This window comes from Neofelis nebulosa, chromosome 15 (assembly GCF_028018385.1).
Source record: "Neofelis nebulosa isolate mNeoNeb1 chromosome 15, mNeoNeb1.pri, whole genome shotgun sequence".
In the NCBI taxonomy this organism is placed as follows: domain Eukaryota; kingdom Metazoa; phylum Chordata; class Mammalia; order Carnivora; family Felidae; genus Neofelis; species Neofelis nebulosa.
Window position 1 is genome coordinate 6,588,364 of NC_080796.1, and position 25,845 is coordinate 6,614,208.

General features: G+C 39.7%; 1 long non-coding RNA gene across 1 annotated transcript; it reads right to left on the bottom strand.

The window, feature by feature from the left end:
- Window positions 1–15,380: 15,380 nt before the first annotated feature.
- LOC131495941 (uncharacterized) lies at window positions 15,381–25,459 on the bottom strand. Its single transcript, XR_009254183.1, has 5 exons — window positions 25,155–25,459; window positions 24,139–24,356; window positions 22,668–22,895; window positions 16,996–17,041; window positions 15,381–15,599 (listed from the first exon to the last, which is right to left on the bottom strand). It is a non-coding gene; the product is annotated as an uncharacterized LOC131495941 (long non-coding RNA).
- Between the last annotated feature and the right edge of the window lie 386 nt (window positions 25,460–25,845).

A 25,845-nucleotide genomic window follows, 5' to 3' on the forward strand; every position in this document is an offset into this window, starting at 1 on the left:
ACAACCCGAACCACAGAATTCAGCAGGAATTTACCCCAAAAGAAAGAGCATGAAGAAACCACAGCCAGGGATTTAACCAACACAGGTACAAGCAAGATGTCTGAACCAGAATTTAGAATCACGATAATAAGAATATTAGCTGGGGTCGAAAATAGATTAGAATCCCTTTCTGCAGAGATAAAAGAAGTAAAAAATAGCCAGAATGAAATTGAAAATAATATAACTGAGCTGCAATCCGGATGGATGCAGTGGCAGCAAGGATGGACAAGGCAGAACAGAGAATCCATGATATACAGGACAAACTTATAGAGAATAACGAAGCAGAAAAAAAAAGAGGGAGATGAAGGCAAAAGAGCATGATGTAAGCATTAGAGAAACCAGTGACTCATTAAAAAGGAACAACATCAGAATCATAGGGGTCCCAGAAGCGGAAGAGAGAGAAATAGGGTTATTAAGGTTATGTGAGCAAATGATAGCGGAAAACATTTACAAAACCTGGGGAAAGACACAGACATCAAAATCCAGGAAGCACAGAGGACCCCCATTAGATTCAACAAAAACCGACCAACAAGGCATATCATAATCAAATTCACAAAATACCCAGGCAAGGAGAGAATCATGAAAGCAGCAAGGAAAAAAAAAAAAAAGTTCCCTAACCTAAAAGGGAAGACAGATCAGGTTTGCAGCAGACCTATCCACAGAAACTTGGCAGGCAAGAAAGCAGTGGCAGGATATATTCAGTGTGCTGAATCAGAAAAATATGCAGGGGCGCCTGGGTGGCTCAGTCGGTTAGGCGTCCAATTTTGGCTCTGGTCATGATCTCGCAGTTTGTGAGTTCGAGTCCCCTGTCGGGCTCTGTGCTGACAGGTCAGAGCCTGGAGCCTGCTTCGGATTCTCTGTCTCCCTCTCTCTCTGCCCCTCCTCTGCTCATGCTCTCTCTCTCTCTCTCTCTCTTTCTCTCTGTCAAAAATAAATAAACATTAAACAAATAAAAAAAATAAATGCAGCCAAGAATTCTTTATCCAGCACGGCTGTCACTCAAAATAAGAGAGAGAAAAAGTTTCCCAGACAAACAAAAATTAAAGGAATTTGTGACCACTAAACCAGCCCTGCAAGAAATTTTAAGGGGGACTTTCTGAGGGAAGAAAAGATGAAAAAATATATATACATACATACATACATACATACATATATACATATACATATATGTATATATATATATATATACTAAAAGCAACAAAGATTAGAAAGGAGCAGAGAACTCCACCAGAAACTCCAAGTGTACAAGCGTCATAATGGCAATAAATTCATATCTTTCAGTACTCACTCTAAATGTCAGTGGCCTCAATGCTCCAATCAAAAGGCATAGGGTAACAGAATGGATAAGAAAACAAGGTCCATCTATATGCTGTTTACAGGAGACCCAGTTTAGACCTAAAGACACCTTCAGATTGAAAATAAGGGGATGGAGAACCATCTATCATGCTAATGGTCAACAAAAGAAAGCTAGAGTAGCCATACTTATATCAGAAAATCTAGAGTTTAAAATAAAGACTGTATCAAGAGATGCAGAAGGGCATTATGTCATAATCAAGGTGTCTATCCACCAAGAAGACCTAACAATTGTAAACATTTATGCGCCAAATGTGACAGCACCTTAATATGTAAATCCATTAATCACGAACATAAAGAAACTCATCGATAGTAATACCATAATAGTAGGAGACTTCAACACCCCACTCACAGCAATGGACAGATCATCTAATCAAAAAAAAAAAATCAACAAGGGAACAATGGCTTTGAATGACACACTGGACCAGATGGACTTAACAGATATATTCAGAACATTTCATCCTAAACCAGCAGAATATACGTTCTTCTCCAGTGCACATGGAACGTTCTCCAGAATAGACCATATACTGGGACATAAATCAGCCCTAAGTAAGTACAAAAAGATTGAGATCATACCGTGCATATTTTCAGACCACAACACTATGAAACTCGAAATCAACCACAAGAAAATATTGGGAAAGGTAACACATACTTGGAGACTGAAGAACATCCTACTAAAAAATGAATGGGCCAACCAAGGAGTTAAAGAGGAAATTGAAAAGTACATGGAAGTCAATGAAAGGGATAACACCACAACCCAAAACCTCTGGGATGCAGCAAAGGTGGTTATAAGAGGAAAATATATAGCAATCCAGGCCTTCCTAAAGAAGGAAGAAAGATCTCAGATACACAACCTAACCTTACGCCTTAAGGAGCTGGAAAAAGAACAGCAAATAAAACCCCAAACCAGCAGAAGACAGGAAATAATAAAGATTACAGCAGAAATTAATGCTATCGAAACAAACAAACAAACCCACAAAAATACCAGTAGAACAGATCAATCAAGCCAGAATCTGGTGCCTTGAAAGAATTAACAAAATTGATAAACCACTAGCCAGTCTGGTCAAAAAAGAAAAAAGGAAAGGACCGAAATAAATAAAATCAAGAATGAAAGAGGAGAGATCACAACCAACACAGCAGAAATAAAAACAATAATAAGATAATAGTACGAGCAATTATATGCCAATAAAATGGGTAACCTGGAAGAAATGGACAAATTCCTAGAAACATATACACTACCAACACTGAAACAGGAAGAAATAGAAAATTTGAACAGACCCATAACCAGTAAGGACATCGAATTAGTAATCAAAAATCTGCCAAAAAACAAGAGTCCAGGGCCAGATGGCTTTCCAGGGGGGAATTCTACCAAACATTTAAGGAAGAGTTAGCACCTATTCTCTTGAAACTGTTCCAAAACATAGAAATGGAAGGAAAACTTGCAAACTCTTTCTATGAAGCCAGCACTACCTTGATTCCAAAACCAGTCAGAGACCCCCACTACAAAGGAGAACTATAGACAACGTTCCCTGAGGAACATGGATGCAAAAATTCTCAACAAGATATTAGCCAACCAGATCCAACAATACATGAAAAGTATTACTCACCACGACCAAGCGGGATTTATACCTGGGATGCGGGGCTGGTTCCATATCTGCAAAACAATTAACGTGATTCATCACATCAATAAAAGAAAGGGCAAGAACCATATGACCCTCTCAATAGATGCAGAGAAAGCATTTGACAAAATACAGCATCCTTTCTTGATAAAATCCCTCAAGAAAAGAGGGAGAGAAGGAGCATACCTCGAGATCATAAAAGCCATATATGAACAACCCAATGCTAATATCCTCAGTGGGGAAAAATGGGAGTTTCCCCTCTAAGGTCAGGAACAAGACAGGGATGTCCGCTCTCGCGACTGTTACTCAACATAGTATTGGGAGTCTTAGCCTCTGCAATCAGACAACACAAAGAAATAAAAGGCATCCAAATCGGCCAGGAGGAGGTCAAACTTTCCCTCTTCTCAGATGACACGATACTCTATATGGAAAACCCCCAAAATGCCACCAAAAAACTGCTAGAATGGATTCATGAATTCGGCAAAGTTGCAGGATATGAAATCAATGCGCAGTAATCGGTTGCATTCCTATACACCAACAATGAAGCAACAGAAAGAGAAATCAAGGAATCTACCCCATTTACAGTTGCACAAAAAGCCACAAAATACCTAGGAATACATCTAACCAAATAGGTGAAAAATGTATATACTGAAAACCATAGAAAGCTTATGAAAGAAATTGAAGAAGACACAAAAAAATGGAAAAAAGATTCCATGCTCCTGGATAGCTAGAACAAATATTGTTAAAATGTCGATACTACCCAAAGCAATCTACATATTCAATGCAATCCCTATCAAAGTAACACCAGCATTCTTCACAGAGCTAGAACTTACAATTCTAAAATGTGTATGGAACCAGAAAAGGCCCCGAAGAGCCAAAGCAATCTTGAAAAAGAAAACCAAAGCAGGAGGCATCACAATCCCAGACTTCAACCTATACTACAAGGCTGTAATCATCAAGACAATGTGGTACTGGCACTTGGACAGACAGTCAGATCAATGGAACAGAATAGAGAACCCAGACATGGACCCACACACGTATGGCCAACTAATCTTTCACAGAGCAGGGAAGAATATCTAGTGGCATAAAGACAGTCTCTTGAGCAAGCGGTGCTGGGAAACTGGACAGCGACATGCAGAAGAAGTCTTAGCCTCTGCAATCAGACAATACAAAGAAATAAAAGGCATCCAAATCGGCCAGGAGGAGGTCAAACTTTCCCTCTTCTCAGATGACATGATACCTGTTCGTGGTCTGTCTCCTCTACCCACACCCTGGCGCTCAGAATGTCAACAGGAGAGCAGGGTGATCTTAAGCCTGTAAGCTTAAGTCAGCCCGAAGATGGAAGATCCAGTCTGTGCCCCTGGTGGTCAGTGGGGGAAACTGAAGTCTGGCAGGAACGGGGAGGTCTTGAGCATTGGTGAGCTGCAGTAGCACACACGTGGCCTCTGCTGTGCCAGGACCTCCCCACAGCTCGCTGCTGCCTGACCTCGGCGAGTCCTGTCCCTTCTCCAAACCTCAGTTTCCCCCTCTGAAATGGTCACGTGATGGTGAGAAAACATGGAGCACTTCACCTGGTGCTCAGGCTCTCCCGGCAAGCTAGTGGCATTGCTAAGGCCTGGACCCTGGCCACCTGACTCCTGAATGACTCTGTCCCCTTGTGGTGATGGTCTGGTCACTGCTGTTCCTTTCTCTTCTTTCTCACACTCAGTGGGACATTTGGGCACTTGCGGCCCTTTTCCGGAATGCTCTCGGGATCTAGAAGAGGGAAAAGACTAATCAGAGGAGGAAGAACAGACTGGCGGCTCCATATGAAGGAGCAGGGGCCCGGTGCCTACAGCCCTGCATGGTGCCCTGTGCCATTTGGTGAGGGCTTCTTGAGTGTCCCCCGGTGGAGATGGTCGGGTCCTGAGCCAAGGGCACCGGGGCCCCTCGAAGGCAGGGGTGGGCAGAGGTGGATTGGGAAGGGAAAAGAGAAAGGGCTCATTGTTCCAGCTCCACGGAGGCTCCCCAGGTGCACCTGCTCCATGGCACCTCTCCTGAAGGAGGTGGACGTCCTTCCTTGGGCTCCCAGAAAGCTGGAGCTGTAGGATCTGGGACAGGAGCAGCCTGGTCACTTCTCCAGATCCCTGTGAGGCGGTGTTACCAGCCCCTGCTTTTCTGCCTCCAAGAGAGGAGGATTCCAGAGTTGGGGGCGGGGGGCAGAGCCAGGGTCCCAGCCCATCCTTTTAGCCAGCAGCAGCCGGGCATGGTGCCAGGCACTAAGCACCCAGGGGTGAACCGAGATCTCTTCCTGTTTCCCCTCCTTCCTTGCTGGGTTTCCTCCGGACCATCAGCCATCCTGCTCAGAGGGCTTTGAAGTCTGGAGTCCTTCCCCGTGTCTCCGCTCTCCAACACTTCCCTCCATTGTGGGGGACCCGTAGAGTTCCTGTACATGAGCCACCTCATCGGGGTGTGCCTTGCCCAGGCAGGACTAGACTTTTTCCAACCCCAGACCAGTTGTGAGAGCCCAGCAGCACTGACTGCAGGTGCAAGTGTGTGGATTTGGGGGCGGAGGAGGAGTGTCGTTTATTCATTCAACAGGCCAAGGTCAGCACCTCCTTTGCATCAGGCTCTGTGCTGGGGCCCCAAGAGAGTTGGGCAGCACCACCCAGTGTAGGGTGAGGAGCCCTGGGGGCAGGCCAGGGGTGAGGCAGCTCAGTCCTCCCTCAGTCTGGGGGAAGTGCAGTTCAGCTGAGCCTACCTGGGCAGGGAGTGAAAGATTACACAGAAACTTGGAGCCTCCTAGAGTATTTGGATTTTATCCTGGGAACAGGTGTTCCAAGCCGAGAGGGGCAGCATCAGATGTGGCTTTTGCTTGGCTCGTGGGGCTCAAGCCAGGAGCCCCTTCCCTGGCAAGGCTGCTGCTGTTGTCCAGGTGAGCGGGGATGGTGGCGCAGGCAGCGTGGGACAGTGGCACAGGGGGCCGGGTGGGACGACAAGTACCTGGGCATTGAAGAAACCTGCCTGGCGATGGGGAGTGCGAGGTCAGTGAGAAGCCAGATTCAGGATGACTGTTGGGCTCTTGGTCAGGGAAACTGGGTGGATGGTCACATCTCAGGTTATCAGCTCAGGTTCAGGAACCACTATTTGAGCGAGTTCTTTGTGCCTGGTTTTTCAGCAGAGGGTCCCAGGCAGGATGGGATCCGACTCTGAGCCCAGGCCTCTGCCCTCCAGCTTGGCCCAGACCCTGCCGGGTCTGCTCCTCTATCTCCCTTAACCCTACAGGCACTTTAGCCTCTTGAGTGCATGGCTGCACCTCGCAACTGTGCCCTGTACACATGGGGGAGTGCTACTCCACTCCTGCTGCCTGGGTACACGGGGACAGCCCTAGCCCCCGCACGCCGACCCTGTGCATTGATGTGTCTCATCCCCTCGCTGTGCAAGGGCATTTGCCCCACGCCTCAAGGCGCAGCTTCTGGAACAAAGCCTCTCTGCACTACAGTTTGAATCTCTCACCCTCCTGGCCCTATGCTAGAGCAGGCTCCATGAGGACAGAAGAGGGCTGGGGCACACCCTCCCCTCCCCTCCTCTCCCCCACCTCAGGCCTGTGGGCTAGAGATGCAGCTGAAGCTCTGTGCTGAACTGGCCCTTTGTAGATTGTCCCCCTGGAGGATGGGGGAGCCACTGACTAATTTCACTTAGCATAACACCCTCCAGTTCCATCCATGTAGTTGCAAATGGCAAGATTTCATTCTTTTTGATTGCCGAGTGATATTCCATTGTATCTAGATACCACATCTTCTTTATACATTCATCCATCGATGGACATTTGGGCTCCTTTGCATACTTTGGCTATTGTTGATAGTGCTGCTATAGACATGGGGTGCATGTGTCCCTTCGAAACAGCACACCTGTATCTCGTGGATAAATGCTTAGTGCAATTGCTGGGTCGTAGGGTAGTTCTATTTTTAGTTTTTTGAGGAAACTCCATACTGTTTTTCAGAGTGGCTGCACCAGCTTGCATTGCCACCAACAATGCAAAAGAGATCCTCCTTTTCCACATCCTCGCCAACATCTGTTGTGGCCTGAGTTGTTCATGTGAGCCATTCTGACAGGCATAAAGGGGCAGCTCAGTGTGGTTTTGATTTTTATTTCCCTGATGATGAGTGATGTGAAGCATTTTTTCACGTGTCAGTTGGCCATCTGGATGTCATCTTTGGAGAAGTGTCTATTCATGTCTTTTGCCCATTTCTTCACTTGATTTTTTGTTGTTTGGGTGGTTGAGTTTGAGAAGTTCATTGTAGATTTTGGATACGAACCCTTTATCTGATATGTCATTTGCAAATACCTTCTCCCATTCTGTCAGTTGCCTTTTCATTTTGCTGATTGTTTCCTTCTCTGTGCAGAAGCCTTTTAGTCTGATGAGGTCCCACTAGTTCATTTTTGCTTTTGTTTCCCTTGCCTCCAGAGACGTGTTGAATAAGAAGTTGCTGCGGCCAAGATCAAAGAGGTTTTTGCCTGCTTTCTCCTTGAGGATTTTGATGGCTTCCTGTATTGCATTGAGGTCTTCCATCCATTTTGAGTTTATTTTTGTGTAAGAAAAATGTAAGAAAGTGGTCCAGGTTCATTCTTCTGCATGTCGCTGTCCAGTTTCCCAGCACTGCTTGCTCAAGAGACTGTCTTTATGCCACTAGATATTCTTCCCTGCTCTGTGAAAGATTAGTTGGCCATACGTGTGTGGGTCCATGTCTGGGTTCTCTATTCTGTTCCATTGATCTGACTGTCTGTCCAAGTGCCAGTACCACATTGTCTTGATGATTACAGCCTTGTAGTATAGGTTGAAGTCTGGGATTGTGATGCCTCCTGCTTTGGTTTTCTTTTTCAAGATTGCTTTGGCTCTTCGGGGCCTTTTCTGGTTCCATACACATTTTAGAATTGTAAGTTCTAGCTCTGTGAAGAATGCTGGTGTTACTTTGATAGGGATTGCATTGAATATGTAGATTGCTTTGGGTAGTATCGACATTTTAACAATATTTGTTCTAGCTATCCAGGAGCATGGAATCTTTTTTCCATTTTTTTGTGTCTTCTTCAATTTCTTTCATAAGCTTTCTATGGTTTTCAGTATATACATTTTTCACCTATTTGGTTAGATGTATTCCTAGGTATTTTGTGGCTTTTTGTGCAACTGTAAATGGGGTAGATTCCTTGATTTCTCTTTCTGTTGCTTCATTGTTGGTGTATAGGAATGCAACCGATTACTGCGCATTGATTTCATATCCTGCAACTTTGCCGAATTCATGAATCCATTCTAGCAGTTTTTTGGTGGCATTTTGGGGGTTTTCCATATAGAGTATCGTGTCATCTGAGAAGAGGGAAAGTTTGACCTCCTCCTGGCCGATTTGGATGCCTTTTATTTCTTTGTGTTGTCTGATTGCAGAGGCTAAGACTCCCAATACTATGTTGAGTAACAGTCGCGAGAGCGGACATCCCTGTCTTGTTCCTGACCTTAGAGGGGAAACTCCCATTTTTCCCCACTGAGGATATTAGCATTGGGTTGTTCATATATGGCTTTTATGATCTCGAGGTATGCTCCTTCTCTCCCTCTTTTCTTGAGGGATTTTATCAAGAAAGGATGCTGTATTTTGTCAAATGCTTTCTCTGCATCTATTGAGAGGGTCATATGGTTCTTGCCCTTTCTTTTATTGATGTGATGAATCACGTTAATTGTTTTGCAGATATGGAACCAGCCCCGCATCCCAGGTATAAATCCCGCTTGGTCGTGGTGAGTAATACTTTTCATGTATTGTTGGATCTGGTTGGCTAATATCTTGTTGAGAATTTTTGCATCCATGTTCCTCAGGGAACGTTGTCTATAGTTCTCCTTTGTAGTGGGGGTCTCTGACTGGTTTTGGAATCAAGGTAGTGCTGGCTTCATAGAAAGAGTTTGCAAGTTTTCCTTCCATTTCTATGTTTTGGAACAGTTTCAAGAGAATAGGTGCTAACTCTTCCTTAAATGTTTGGTAGAATTCCCCCCTGGAAAGCCATCTGGCCCTGGACTCTTGTTTTTTGGCAGATTTTTGATTACTAATTCGATGTCCTTACTGGTTATGGGTCTGTTCAAATTTTCTATTTCTTCCTGTTTCAGTGTTGGTAGTGTATATGTTTCTAGGAATTTGTCCATTTCTTCCAGGTTACCCATTTTATTGGCATATAATTGCTCGTACTATTATCTTATTATTGTTTTTATTTCTGCTGTGTTGGTTGTGATCTCTCCTCTTTCATTCTTGATTTTATTTATTTCGGTCCTTTCCTTTTTTCTTTTTTGACCAGACTGGCTAGTGGTTTATCAATTTTGTTAATTCTTTCAAGGCACCAGATTCTGGCTTGATTGATCTGTTCTACTGGTATTTTTGTGGGTTTGTTTGTTTGTTTCGATAGCATTAATTTCTGCTGTAATCTTTATTATTTCCTGTCTTCTGCTGGTTTGGGGTTTTATTTGCTGTTCTTTTTCCAGCTCCTTAAGGCGTAAGGTTAGGTTGTGTATCTGAGATCTTTCTTCCTTCTTTAGGAAGGCCTGGATTGCTATATATTTTCCTCTTATAACCACCTTTGCTGCATCCCAGAGGTTTTGGGTTGTGGTGTTATCCCTTTCATTGACTTCCATGTACTTTTCAATTTCCTCTTTAACTCCTTGGTTGGCCCATTCATTTTTTAGTAGGATGTTCTTCAGTCTCCAAGTATGTGTTACCTTTCCCAATATTTTCTTGTGGTTGATTTCGAGTTTCATAGTGTTGTGGTCTGAAAATATGCACGGTATGATCTCAATCTTTTTGTACTTACTTAGGGCTGATTTATGTCCCAGTATATGGTCTATTCTGGAGAACGTTCCATGTGCACTGGAGAAGAACGTATATTCTGCTGGTTTAGGATGAAATGTTCTGAATATATCTGTTAAGTCCATCTGGTCCAGTGTGTCATTCAAAGCCATTGTTCCCTTGTTGATTTTTTTTTTTTGATTAGATGATCTGTCCATTGCTGTGAGTGGGGTGTTGAAGTCTCCTACTATTATGGTATTACTATCGATGAGTTTCTTTATGTTCGTGATTAATGGATTTACATATTAAGGTGCTGTCACATTTGGCGCATAAATGTTTACAATTGTTAGGTCTTCTTGGTGGATAGACACCTTGATTATGACATAATGCCCTTCTGCATCTCTTGATACAGTCTTTATTTTAAACTCTAGATTTTCTGATATAAGTATGGCTACTCTAGCTTTCTTTTGTTGACCATTAGCATGATAGATGGTTCTCCATCCCCTTATTTTCAATCTGAAGGTGTCTTTAGGTCTAAACTGGGTCTCCTGTAAACAGCATATAGATGGACCTTGTTTTCTTATCCATTCTGTTACCCTATGCCTTTTGATTGGAGCATTGAGGCCACTGACATTTAGAGTGAGTACTGAAAGATATGAATTTATTGCCATTATGACGCTTGTACACTTGGAGTTTCTGGTGGAGTTCTCTGCTCCTTTCTAATCTTTGTTGCTTTTAGTATATATATATATATATACATATATGTATATGTATATATGTATGTATGTATGTATGTATGTATATATATTTTTTCATCTTTTCTTCCCTCAGAAAGTCCCCCTTAAAATTTCTTGCAGGGCTGGTTTAGTGGTCACAAATTCCTTTAATTTTTGTTTGTCTGGGAAACTTTTTCTCTCTCTTATTTTGAGTGACAGCCGTGCTGGATAAAGAATTCTTGGCTGCATTTATTTTTTTTATTTGTTTAATGTTTATTTATTTTTGACAGAGAGAAAGAGAGAGAGAGAGAGAGAGAGCATGAGCAGAGGAGGGGCAGAGAGAGAGGGAGACAGAGAATCCGAAGCAGGCTCCAGGCTCTGACCTGTCAGCACAGAGCCCGACAGGGGACTCGAACTCACAAACTGCGAGATCATGACCAGAGCCAAAATTGGACGCCTAACCGACTGAGCCACCCAGGCGCCCCTGCATATTTTTCTGATTCAGCACACTGAATATATCCTGCCACTGCTTTCTTGCCTGCCAAGTTTCTGTGGATAGGTCTGCTGCAAACCTGATCTGTCTTCCCTTTTAGGTTAGGGAACTTTTTTTTTTTTTTCCTTGCTGCTTTCATGATTCTCTCCTTGCCTGGGTATTTTGTGAATTTGATTATGATATGCCTTGTTGGTCGGTTTTTGTTGAATCTAATGGGGGTCCTCTGTGCTTCCTGGATTTTGATGTCTGTGTCTTTCCCCAGGTTTTGTAAATGTTTTCCGCTATCATTTGCTCACATAACCTTAATAACCCTATTTCTCTCTCTTCCGCTTCTGGGACCCCTATGATTCTGATGTTGTTCCTTTTTAATGAGTCACTGGTTTCTCTAATGCTTACATCATGCTCTTTTGCCTTCATCTCCCTCTTTTTTTTTCTGCTTCGTTATTCTCTATAAGTTTGTCCTGTATATCATGGATTCTCTGTTCTGCCTTGTCCATCCTTGCTGCCACTGCATCCATCCGGATTGCAGCTCAGTTATATTATTTTCAATTTCATTCTGGCTATTTTTTACTTCTTTTATCTCTGCAGAAAGGGATTCTAATCTATTTTCGACCCCAGCTAATATTCTTATTATCGTGATTCTAAATTCTGGTTCAGACATCTTGCTTGTACCTGTGTTGGTTAAATCCCTGGCTGTGGTTTCTTCATGCTCTTTCTTTTGGGGTAAATTCCTGCTGAATTCTGTGGTTCGGGTTGTGCAGATTGTTGTGTTAGTCCTCCGATCAGTGTTCTAGGTGTGTAGGATGGTTTCGTGTTGGCCTGGCTGTATTTCATGGATGGGAGACACACACACAAAACTTCCATGTTGTTCCGCCATCTTGGCCCCTCCCCCCATTCACAAATATTTTAAAAACTTATCTCAGGGTACCTGGGTAGCTCAGTCGGTTAAGCATCCAACTTAGGCTCAGGTCATGATCTCACAGTATGTGAGTTTAAGCCCCACGTGGGGTTCACATTGGGCTCGCCACTGTCAGCGCAGAGCTTGCTTCAGATCCTGTCTCCCTCTCTCTCTGCCCCTCCCCTGCTGGCTTGCTTGGTCTCTCTCAAAAATAAACAGTTAAAAAAATTATCTCAATAGATGTGAAATAAACATCTTTTAACATTCAATATTCATTCATGACAGAACTTAGAAAACTAGTATTATAAGGGAACTTCCTTAATATACTTGTAGCAGAAAGACCCTAAGTGACCCCATAATATCTGCCCTTTAGTGTTGTCACCTTTTCTTTATAAATCTTTTCGCTTAAGATCTGTGACTTGACTCTAGCTATTAGAATATGGCACATGTAAAGGAAAATTGCAGACATAATTAATTCAGTTAATTCAGAGTTAATCCAAAGGAGGATTATGCTAGGCAACCCTGATCTAATCACGTGAACACCCTTCAAGGAGGACTGAGCCTTCGCTGAAGTGACATTCTCCTTGCTGGCCTCCTAAACTAAGCGGCCGTATTGAGGAAGTCTGCGTGGCCAAGAACAAGGAACAGCCTTGCTCTAGGCTGAATATTTGTGTCCCCACAAATTCCCAAATTCATGTGTTAACTCTTAATGTTCAACGTGATAGTATTTAGAAGTGGGGGATTTGGGAAATGATGAAGTCACGAAGGTGGAGCCCTCATGAATGGGATTAGTGCCCTTATAAAGGAGGGCTGTGAGAGCTCCCTTGGCCCTGTGCCAAGCAGGAAGACCAGCGTCCATGAACCAGGAAGCAGGCCGTCGCTGTACACTGAATCTGCCAGTGCCTTCATTTTGGACTTCCCAGCCTCCAGAACTGTGAAAAATAAAACTTTTTTTTTTTTTCATAAGCCTATGGTATTTTGTTAGAGCAGCCCAAAAAGACTAAGACAAGTGTCTGGGAACGCTTAGGACCTAAGCCTCCAACTAGCCTCCAACTGGCAAAGAGCTGTGGAAATGAGTCCAGTCATATGGTCACAAGGAAATTCTCTTATAAACAAACTCAATGGGCTTGGAAGCAGATTCTTCCCCGTTGAAGCACCCAAATGGGGAAGCGCAGTCTAGCAGACACCTTGAGTACAGCCTTGTGAGAACCTGAACAAAGGACCCAGCTAAGCCATTGCTTAGCTTCTGGCCCATAAAAATGTGAGATAAATGCGTGTGGCTTTAAGACACTGTGTGGATGGTGATCTGTTGTAAACGGCAAGAGCAAACTAAGAGACTAATAAAAGACGCACACTTTTAAAAACCCCACTATCTACATAGTTATAGAAAACTACTTTTACATGTTGCAATTTCAAGAAGACATGAACACTCACTATCCTCACATTTACTCAACGTCATTCTTGTAGTAGGAAAGAAAAAAAATGAAGGCTCTAGGAATTGGAAACAAAAATGCCACTATTTATAGATTATATGTCACTGCATGTACCAAATCCAAAAGAATCTGCAGAAAAAACACTCGAGTAAGAAACAATATATTGTGGGGAATAAGCTTAGATAATTAAAAGACTAGTTGTTTGGAAAAATCAGTATAAGAAATGTCTTTCCTTACAAACTGTTGGCCGATTCGATGCAATTCCAATGAGAACCGGCTTTGGAGAGCTTGCCAAGTTGATTATAAAAGACCCGTGGAGCCCTTCTTCCTTTCTTCTTTCTCATCCCCAACATTTTAGTTCCCAGTCCTAGAAACAGAGGCATGGAGTTGTGGGGGTCCAGAGTGAGGTGTTAGAGTTTAGAATGGGGAAGGCATTATGTGTAGGACAGTCACCCTGCACAGTGTTGGAGCTCAAGTGAGAGCATCCCTGAAAAGTGAATGGTATAGAATAATGAAGTATCACAGACTGAACAGGGTAGGGAGGCATCTGCACAGGGGAAGAATAGCCCAGTGGGGGTTTTCAGAACCTGCAGGGGGGCAAGTCATCTGCAGAAGAGGTGGCCTGGCACAGGGTGTCTGAGAAAGGAGATATTTACATGTCTCAAAGTACTTCCCCATAAAATACTAAATAATTGGAAAGTGGAAAGTTAACATTCCAGGCGAGAAACCTGGCAGATACTACCTCCGGTGGCCAACATTAACATCACCAGTATGGGGACAAATCAAAATTGTAGGTCACATGATAGGATGCAAAGAGTAGGTTGTAGTGATACTCTTGCTAAACATGTATGGTCTGAATTTTACCATAAGGAAGCCTAAGAAAAATCCACATTGAAAGACATTCCACATTACTGGAATTTACCCGTCAAAAGGTTAAAAGTCATGAAAGTCGAGGAAAGACAAAGGAACTGTTCTGGAGTGAAAGAGACCAAGACACACAATTCAATACATGGCTCTAAACAGGACCTTCCTTGGTATAACGTATACTACAGATAAGTGACCAAACTTAAAAAGAATTATGAGGAATAAATGATAGAATTATACTGAACCCTTGAACAAAAGAGTTTTAATGGGTGCACTGACTACACACAGATTTTTTTTTTCAGTACTGGAAATGTAATTTCTTTTATAATTTTCTTCATGGTATTTTCTGTAGCTTACTTTAAGAATATAGTATGATACGATAATATACAAAAGATTACTGGTAGTAGTAGTGGTTAAGTCTTTGGGGGTCAAAAGTTGTTCATGGCTTTTTGACTGTGGGGGGGCGTGGTCAGAGCCCTTAACCCCGTTGTTTAAGAGTCGAGTGTATTAGAGTTAATGTTCTGATTGTGAAGGTTGTGTGGTAGTTATGTGGAATGTACTGACTTGTAGGATTTAAATGCTACAGGAATCAGGCATCCCATTAGCAGTTTACTTGCAAATGGCTCTGGGGCGGGGGGGGGGGAGGTTTTTTTGTTTTGTTTTCTCTAATTTTTCTTGTCTCTAACTTTGTTTCCAAGAAGCAAATCAAAAATAAATTAATGAATAAATAAATAAATAAATAGAAAAGTTGAAAAGCCTTAGGCAAATCTTATTTCTCCATGTGGAAAGAGCTACGAATCAGTGTTTACAATTAAAATCATAGATAGGTTTTATGGCACTATAAAAAAAATGTAATATGTACAAACATTGTCAATAGCCACAGCAGGAATACATCAAAATAATGTCTAAATCTTTAGGCCCACATATAGTCATAAAAATTGGAAAATACAAAAAGCCATCCATGAACACTACTGAAGTATTAATGACAACTTGGTTGTTTGGGTGCTGTTCAAACCGCTGGTAGTGGAGCGGTCTGATGTATGTAAAACCCTCTAGTGCTGGTTTGCACGTACAAAATGTGCTTAAAAGTTAATGGGATGCCAAGAAACATAGTTTGAAATATTATAAAGATTTTCATTACACACATATGAAACAAAAACTTTTTCCTTTAATCAAGATTTTGCCGTATAGTGTGTTCAATTGGGAAGCAATGAAAATGTTTTGTAAGCATCCAGTAAATTTTTTCTATTTATTTTTCAAATTGTATAATTTTTGTTCAAAATCTGTACATATTCTCGTGACGCTTTCCATACTGGATCTTGATTTAGAATTGAATCATCAGTAGATACTAAAGGATTTCTACAGGATCCTCATTCAAATTTGGTAGCAGCTGAAAAGGAAAAGAAAGAATTATCTTCTTTCTCCAAAATACTTTTCACTACAAGTGATTAAAAAAAAAGAAAAGGAAAGGAAAGGAAAGGAAAGGAAAGGAAAGGAAAGGAAATAGAAAAAAAAAGTTGGGGCCTTTATGAGTGTTAAGAAAAATGAAAAATACCTATGTACAACTGCAATATGAAACCCAAGATTAGTATTAAATATATTTTGCTCAGGGTTGCACACTGAATTAATTGCTATTGTGGATAAATGTCAGAGTTTCTGTTTTTTTCATTACAAGACGAAAGTACAAGATGAGGACACAGTCCACCCTGAACAATCATAAACTATAAACCGAAAAATCAAACAGGCATTTCCAAACAGAGCCAAGTATACAGATATAAGTGACAGGTATGAAACACAGCACTACTGGAACATACGGAAGGGACATCCCAGTTTTGTGTCAATATTGTCTGCTCTTTGGTGAAGGTGATATGTCAGCTGATACCCGAAGGATAAGGAAAAAGTATGCTAGGTAGAGGGAAGAAGCACATACAAAGAGCTAGAAGTGAGGAAGAACACTTGTGCAATTAATTATGAGTAGTTTAGTTTGACAAGGTGCTAGAGCAAAGCAGCAGAGTAGGGCAAACAGTGAGAGACAAGGCTGAATCATCTGGCAAGAAGCAAACTGATTTGGGTGTTTTCATTCCATGCTAAGGAATTTGAAGTTTTACCCAAGGGCAAGAGCAATGACAAAATCAATGAGTGAAGATTGAAACCCGTTACCTGTCAATGACAGCTATATGACCTCTAATTACTTAACCAAGCATTACTAAGACGACTTTGGCTTTTTGGGTCTTCTATCACTAGCAGAAACAATTTGATAAAGCACACCTTTTCTGAGACTTGTGCAGGTTGACAGTTCCACAGGGATGGCACCAGTGAAGGAAGATTGTCGCCAGAAATAATAACAGATATATAGACTTAGGGAGATTGAAAAAAACTTCTTTAACGTTTATTTATTTTTGAGAGAGAGACAAACCACAAGCGGGCAGGGGCACAGAGAGAGGGAGACACAGAATCTGAAGCAGGCTCCAGGCTCCGAGCTTTCAGCACAGAGCCCTCTGTGGGGCCTGAACCCACCTGAGCTGAAATCAGTCACCCAACCGACTGAGCCACCTGGGTGCCCCTAGACTTGTGGGAGATTTTAAAAGAGCTATGACACATGAGGACTAAATGAGGAAGAAGTGTGTTCTTCATTATGCTCATGCTTTTACATTTTTTATTAGCTATGTACAAAAAAATGTGAATGTAGTATCTATTATGCAAACAATGGAAAGGGATGCCATTTACTATTTATAGTTTATTTCAGAAATCAATGATATCTAACTTCATACATTTTGGCAACATACCTTCTTCTAGTGCTCTGGTTATTCTTTTCTCCAACTCCTGCTGCGTCTGAAATAAGCCAAATATTATTTAGAATGTGTAAGGTAAACAAAAGTCATTGTAGGAATTATATACAGCTTACGACATGTGGTCTTGAAATAATACTTGTAGAGATTAAACCAAAGTTAGGGATTGCTTAAATAGGAAGACAATCACATGAATAAAATAAATTCCTATTTTATTTTAGTTTTAGATAATGGAGAACAGATACATACATACATACATACACACACACATATATTTATGTATATATATATGTATATACATATATGTATATATATGTATATATATATATATACGTGTGTGTGTAATATATAATACATATATATTACATATAATATGTGTATAATATATATATATATAATGCTATTTAAGCGAATCTGATAAAAAGCACAATTAATATTGATCTATTGAATATGTATAATCTCTGAAAGGTGATGTTTGATCTTACTGGTACAAAAAACTTTAAACAAGATTCATATTGTATACTGAATTATTACTTGGAAATGATTAGAAAAACTGCCATTTGTGAAAGTTTAATCAGGTTTTTACCTTAATGAATTGTTCCTTAAAATGGGCTTTCCATTTTTTCACTCTTAGAAAAACAGAATTTGAAGGAATGCTTTTTGCTATTAGTTTTTCAGGACTGACTCTTAAATATATATAAAATGAAGAAAGTGGGACTGTCATACAGTCATGTGGAAATTCTACTGGCAAAAATTTGAGTAAAAATATTTTGCTATCTGTATTATGACTAAAACACTTATTTCTTTTCATATGCACACAAAGATTTCAGAAAATCTCTTTGAAGAAAGGAAAAATAGAGGGTTACAACAGTTTTCAAACTTAGCTTCTGATTTATAACTTTCTCAATTACAGATAAGGAAAACAGTATAAAATTTTCAATTGTAACTTTGTTTCCTTTCTCCAAATTAGGACCAAGTTTTGAAACACTTGACTACAGGTGACCCTTGAATAACACAGGGGTTGGGGTACATTCACAAACCTGTATACAATTTTTCATCCCCCCAAAACTTAATTACTAATAGCCTACTGTTGACCGGAAGCCTTACCGGTAACATAAACAGTCGATTCATACGTGTTTTGTCCAGTAGAATAAGCTAGGGCAAAAAATGACATTGAGAAAAATGGAAGGAAGAGGAAATACACTTACAATACTGTACACTATCCAAAAATAATCCATGTGTAAGTAAAGTAGACCCGCACAGGTCAAAACCATGTTGGTCAAGGGTCAAGTGTGTATTACAACTGTTCCTGTCTAGAATGTTCTTATTTAGATCTTCCTTAGACAAGTTAGCCTCTCCCTGAATGCCCCAATCGGGCTCCAAAATAGTGTACTGAACATAGTCAACACTGTGGTGATGAGGATTCCAATGTCTTTACAAATTTGGGTGTGAGGACAAATGTTTTAGCTGACATGTTTCCCAGTATTTTCAGAGACTGTTTTCCCTAATACCTTTTTTTAATTGAAGTATAGTTGACATACAATGTTACACTAGTTTTTCAGTATACAAATTCAGATTGGACAATTGTATACACTATGCTATGCTTGCTACCGTACGTGTAGTTACCCTCTGTCACCATGCAACATTAATACAATATTTTTGATGATATTCCATATGCTGTATTCTTCATTCCTGTGACTTATTTACTTTATAACTGGAATTTGTACCTCTTACTCCCCTTCACCTATTTTGCCCATACCTCTCTACCCACCTCCCCTCTAGCAGCCACCAATTTGTCCTCTGTAGTTATGATTCTGTTTGTTCACTTGTTTTGTTTTTTTATATTCCACATGTAAGTGAAATCAGATAGTGTTTATTTGTCTTTCTCCGATTTATTTCACCTAGCATAATACCCTCTAGGTCTATCAATGTTGTCACAAATGGCAAGATCTCATTCTTTGTGATAGCTGAGCTATATTTCATTGTATACATGTTACACATTGTCTTTATCCATTCATCTCTCCATGGACACTTAGGTTGCTTCCCTATTTTGGTTATCATAAACAATGTTTCCATAAACATAGGGATGCATACAACTTTTCAAATTACTGTTTTCATTTTCTTTGGGTAAATACACAGTAGTGGGATTCATGAATATCTATTTTTAAGTTTTTGAGGAAACATAACACTTTTTTGACAATAGCATTGTATTCAGGCCTTATAAAATGAATGGGACAACATTACTATACCAGACTTAAAAATTAATAACTTAATACCAGATGATGGGGGAAGGCTTTATTCAAACAATTTTGTGTTACCATTAATAAATATGATATAAAATATAAACCACGTTTTTTATATGACATGACTTAAGGAGCTACCAAGGTAATGTTGCATCTTTTCCCCAAAAGCTCTTTTCCTAAATATTTACCTCTGTGACCTTTATGTTTATTTCTAGGTAAAAACTGTGTTTCAATGGCGAAAATAGCTTTCAAGTCCATGAATAAGAACACGTGTACTTTTATGCATACCTTTCCATTGATCAGAAATATAAGAGGCTGAGAAAATTATACACAGAAAAAATATATATCAGCAAATTTTAATTCAAAGAACATTTTTAAAGGATTTTTAATTAGAAGGATTTTCTCATTAACTGTTAACATTCAAATATGGCCCATAGAAATCTAAGGTTTGGTTGGGGACACTGCAGGATTGAGGGACAAGGAAGTCACAGCCGTAGTCTCCATCTCTCCTTTAGTTAGACAGCTCTACTTCTCTCTGTTTTACACAATACAGTTTAATGCAAAAAAAATACATTCTATTCTTTGAAAAAAAATTATTTTGAAGGTATAAAAGTCACCAATTTAGTCAAAGTCCCGAATTTTGCATAATAGACAAAAAGGGCTCAGAGAGAGTGTACTTTGCCTGAGGTCATGAATCCAACTAGATGCAGACCAGGAATACACTTGTGGTCTTACCAAGCCTAGAGATCTATGCCAGTTACTTCCTCATAGTCAGGAAAAATATGTGTATTTTAAGTATAACTCAGAGAAAATGAATACATAAAACTTTGTCATGTGGCTCAATAATGTTTAGGTATGAGGCCCACAATAGTAGCTCTAAAACTAAATTACAAATTTTAAAGTCATCAATAAAAATAAAGGAACAGAAATTATGTTAACTCCTTTTAGTAGCAGTCAATTTTTAAGCACAACTTTTTAAAACCACAGGACAGAGAACTCGAAAGAGAAAATCTTTAGGTGAAGCAAGCAAGCTGAAACTGAGGAAATTCTTCCTGAAAGAATTATTTATTTCTTCCAAAGAAAATTTGGTTTATCAAAATCAATCAACAAATGAGTGAACCCATGGTGTGGTTATTTATAGCAAAATTTCAAACCCAACACAGATTTCTCTTTCCCATCTAGCATGCTTTTGCCTAACCTCTCATCATTCGTTGGTATGTACAAAAGACACAATTCACTTTATTTATAATTTAAATCCAGTCGGAAATTATAGGTGAACCTTCACGTCTTACATGTGGACTTATCTCTACCCCTCCCTCCCGACGGGAAGGGAGACTTACCTAACCGGTGAATTTGGGAGAAGGAGCTAAGCAGTGCTTACGTGTTTCTGAATCTCCTCTTTGAAAAAGATGTGCCTGCCCACAGTAACATGAATTTGGGTCTGCTCTCAGCTCTGTGGTAAGCACCCGGCCCCCGGGGTGGGGGTCAAGCATTTGTTTCCTCAATTTACAACTGTGTGGGGAAGTGCCCAATTTAGGAGGAAGCCCAAAGTGGCTAACATAACCTAAATCATATCCTCCAATTTGTTAGTGTGTATTAGTAATAAAGCTACTAAGTTTCTCTCCATCTCCCTGTCTCCTGTGTTCTGAATTTAGAACGAGAAGAGCAGGGTTACTTGCCACCTACCCAGTGTCACCTGTCACAGCTCCACCCAGAAAAATGACTAGACAGCACTTACAGAAACATTCTCTTCTTCCTTGACTTCATAACTAACGTACATTGTTCAAAGGCCACGCCAACTCGAAAGAGAGAAAAAGTTGAAAGGAACCATTTTAGGAACAAACATAGAAAGTCAGACAAACTGAGGACACAGAGGAGTACATTTGAAATGAAAGAACATGACAAAATCTAAGAAAAAAAACTAAGTGAAACAGAGATAAGTAATGTACCTCATAAAGAGTTCAAGGTAACGGTCCTAAAGATGCTCTGTGAACTTGGGAGAAGAATGAATGGATCCAGTGATAACATCAACAAAGAGATAGAAAATATAAAAAAGAACCAATCAGAGCTGAAGGATACAATAACAGAAATGACAAATACACTAGAGGGAATCAACAGCAGATAAGAAGATGCAGAAGAACAGATCAACAATTTGCAAGACAGGGTAGTAGAAATCATCCAAGCCAAAAAAAAAAAAAAAAAGAATTTTAAAAATGAGGCTAGGTTAAGGGACCTGTGGGACAACATCCGGTGTAATAATACTTGCATTCAAGGGGTTCCAGAAAAAGAGAAGAGAAACGGGCAAAGAACTCATTTGAAGAAATAAAAGCTTCATTTTAAAAATTCAAATATTTGTTTGATTTAGCTATTTATAAAATGCTCTACAATCGCTCAGCAAGATATTTTATAAAAGTTGAAACAAAGGTGGTATAAGTCAAAAAAAAAAAAAGGAAAAAGGAAAAAGAGTGCCATAAGTAAGAAAGCAATTAAAGATGTATTCTCGTGTAAGAAAACAGCAAATCTTTTAACTTAAAAGAGAAATTAACCTTTTTAGTGTTACAAGTTGATTTCATTCATAAAAAGGACTTACCATGGATTCTTCTTTTTTTTTTTTTTTTTTTTTTTTTTTACGTAGCCTCCATGCTTAGTGTAGAGCCCCAATGCAGGACTTGAACTCATGACCCTGAGATCAAAACCTGAGCTGAGATCAAGAGTTAGACGCTGAACTGACTGAGCCACCCAGGCACCCCCATGGATTCTTTTAAATAGTAAACATTCATATGTCGTTAAGTGTTTGGAGCACGATCATTCACTGACACACAGGGGTGCAAAAACTGGATTATAGCAAAACTTTCAGATGTTTATGAACCACTGCCAACTGAAAATAAGTCCAAGCATCTAAGTGTACCTGTGGTTATCAGGCAATAACATTTATTTTCTAAAAAGCAAATTTAAATGAAAGCTTTTCAAGAAATTTAACATGGGTCAGTTTAGTTATATTTACTGAATACAGTTAATACTAGGTGTCTCTTGTGGTGCACCTGGGTGGCTCAGTTGTTTTTAGTGTCCAAATCTTGATTTTGACTCAGGTCATGATCTCATGGTTTTGAGACTGAGCCCCACATTCGGCTCTGTGCTGAGCATGAAACCTGCTTGGGATTCTCTTTCTCCCTCTCCTTTTGCCCCTCCCCTGCATGCACTCACTCATTCTCTCGCTAAAATAAAATAAAAATAAGTATCTCTTAGAAATGAGAGATCAAGGGACTAATATATATAAAATTAACCCCAGTTCTTTCTTAGCATGTATAATTATGACTTTTACTTCGTATGTATTGGTTACTTAAACAACTCAGAATTTCACCAAATTAAAAGCAACAATTATATCAGATATCTGAAACCCAAAGTAAAACAGATAATATAACTAACCTTCCACAAGGAAGTCTCCCAGTAGTCATATGACGGCCGTGGGTTTAAGGTAGGAATCACTAAGTTTCCTCTTGCAGTAAGGTTTCCATTGAGCACTAAATTATTTTCAAAATGTCCACAATAAGGTGGTTCCAGGTCTGGGCTCATGTAAGGGTCCTGAGTAAAGTTTGGTGCTGCTTTCTCTCCTCAAGAAGTTTTGTATTGCTCTCTGACAGTCTCTCCTTAGCCCTGTGAAGACTAAAAAACACAAATACATTTTCTTTTTCCCCAAATAATTCCTAAATGACTTACATTTTTTTTTAAGTTTCCATAATAGTAAATAGCATTTGCCATTGAACAGTGTTTTAACACTGAACGTGTGACAGAGCACACCTACTATCTAAAATTATACTTTTAAAATTGTTCTAAAGAAATGCTTATGATTCCAGGGGGATTCCTAACTAACAATTCAGACCAGGAAAGGGAGAGAAGTGGCTATCAGTGATGTACATGGCTTAACAAATAATACTTGCTGTCTTCTGGAGTGGCTGTACTGACAGGATCCTTCAGGATGCCATTATATATACATACTTATATTTAGTAAACCTGTTTACAGATATAAAACTAAACCATCCCTCAAAGACATTTTCAAGCGTTTGCTTTCACCACTCTTGTACATTTCACTTATTATCTCAAAGAAACTGAGCATTTGACACTGAGGAATCATTGAGACCAACAATCTCTAGGGGAGATAGTAGATGACAGACGTGTGATCAGAAAGAACTAAAACAGCTACAGAGGCAATTAGCTTATAACAGTTACCAAGGCACTGGAGGCAGAATCTGCCCTTTGTGTCTTCCGTCTTCCACATGCCTCCCTCCCACCATGGTGCTCTTTTTAGCCACTTTGGGAATTATACTACCCTTCAGCCCTGTGTGAGTCTTTCTGTATTTCACCTGTATGCCTTTATGTAAAGTAGAAAAAGCATAAAGGATGGTTTTTCTCAAGGCCCACTCTAGTAATCATACCAAAGATCACAATCAAGAGAATAAATGTACCAAGCTGCCAGGATGAGTAGTAGTAGTACTTGACCTTTTAGGTTAAAGATGTAATCTTCCAAAAAGAAACTCATCGACATTTCTATTTAGGGTGATTCTGACAAGCAATTTTATAATAATATGCTTCTAAATGAGAAAGCTTCGAACAATGCACTTAAAGACTAGCAGATCCGATCAATGGAAAATATACAGGGCGGGGGGTGCGGAGGGGTGGGGGAAGAGGTCCTGTAAAACCGAAAAAAAGAGGAGGGATGCAAACTGTCCTGAACTAACATTTCAAAGGTGAGTTCACTTAGAATCATCATTTTCCAAACTGACACCATCTAGTTGGCTTTCACTTCCTACTCATCTCATGATCTTGGCTCTACAAAAATTATGCTTTAGAGGCAAATTAATAAGCTAAATTTCTTGTCTATGATTCTGTTTTGACTTACGTGTTCAGCTTATTTCTCAAGGACTTTCTAACTTTTAATTCTTCTAGGTAGAGTTGCTTGTAGGTTTCCAACTCTATTTTAGTAGAATCTTCTTGAGAAGTCTTCATTGTAGAGACCTGAGATTCCAGATCTCTAATTCTAAGTTCCATTTGACTTCTCGCTGAAGCATGAGCATTTTCTCTTAACTGGTCCAAGTGTTCTCGAGCTGCTGCTTGTGCCTAAAGCAAATTAACAGGACAGTTTTAAAATAGCTACAATATGGGGCGCCTGGGTGGCGCAGTCGGTTAAGCGTCCGACTTCAGCCAGGTCACGATCTCGCGGTCCGTGAGTTCGAGCCCCGCGTCAGGATCTGGGCTGATGGCTCGGAGCCTGGAGCCTGTTTCCGATTCTGTGTCTCCCTTTCTCTCTGCCCCTCCCCCGTTCATGCTCTGTCTCTCTCTGTCCCAAAAATAAATTAAAAACGTTGAAAAAAAATTTAAAAAAAAAAAAAAATAAAATAAAATAAAATAAAATAGCTACAATCTGAATAATTAATTATACCTGTTTCCTTTAGTTCTGAGTCAATGATTCAGAGAGCAATTTTAAATGAAAAAAAGCTCAAGTGTAAAATATTTATCATCAATGTCAACTGAATTAAATAGGATTTATAAAATTAAAGTTCAATCTTTCTTGTATTAGTATTCACGCAATCTGATAATTCAAATAATAGAATCAATGACAATATTTTAAAAGTCAACAATAAACTTAAGAATAATCCAAGTACAGTGCAATTTTTAAATCATAATTTTTCTTTTCCTCTTCATAGTGAGACTAGTTGTTTAAATCATCATTTTTTCTTATCCTCTCGATTTAGTAGGAATAACGATGAAAACTGAAATGTTTAAAGGGAGGAACAAATGCCTCCAGGAATCTACAAATTACCATAAAGCAAGTAGAGGAAACCCCTACAATACATCTATCCAAAATGTAATTTGCAGTGAAATGAATTACAGCACATTACAGATCAATCAATTAACCTGTAAAAACAGGTTGACTTCGTGTCATTTTTCTTCTATGTCCAGTCGTGCTCTTTCTTCAATCTCCCGTTTATACTGTTCCACTTGACCGCGTTCTACCATATTCATTTCCATAAATTGTTTCAATTTTACTACTTCTTGCTGTAACTTCTTGTTATTGCTCTCTAGTTTTTCACGTTCTTCTTCGAAAGATTTCATTGATAATAACTCTTGTTGAAGAACTTGATTTTTTTGCATCCAGGTGTAGACATTTTGAAGATGTAGTTTCCAGTTCTGTTGTAAGGACATCAGCCTGCAGGAATAAAACACTATAGTTTGGAAGTGGAGTGAAAAGAGTCTAACTCAAAACTACTATCAAAATGTGTTTTTCAGATTTTAAGTAATCTCTACGCCCAGTGTGAGGCTTGAACTCACAATCTCAAGATCAAGAGTAACTGAGCCAGCCAGGCACTCAAATTTTTAAATAAACTCATTTGCAATAAAATGTTACCTGTCTTAGTATGTGGAACCATAAACAACTCAGAAAATCAAGAGACATGTTAAAGACATCAGGTGTTACTGAAATAGATCTTTGCTATCATTCTCTTTACTACACATTTGCACTTGATTCTATACTTTTATTTTTCTATGATTTTTTCATATCTTTCTTTCATAAAATAAGTCCCCTCTTAGGAGAAAGTCTCTTGGCCCT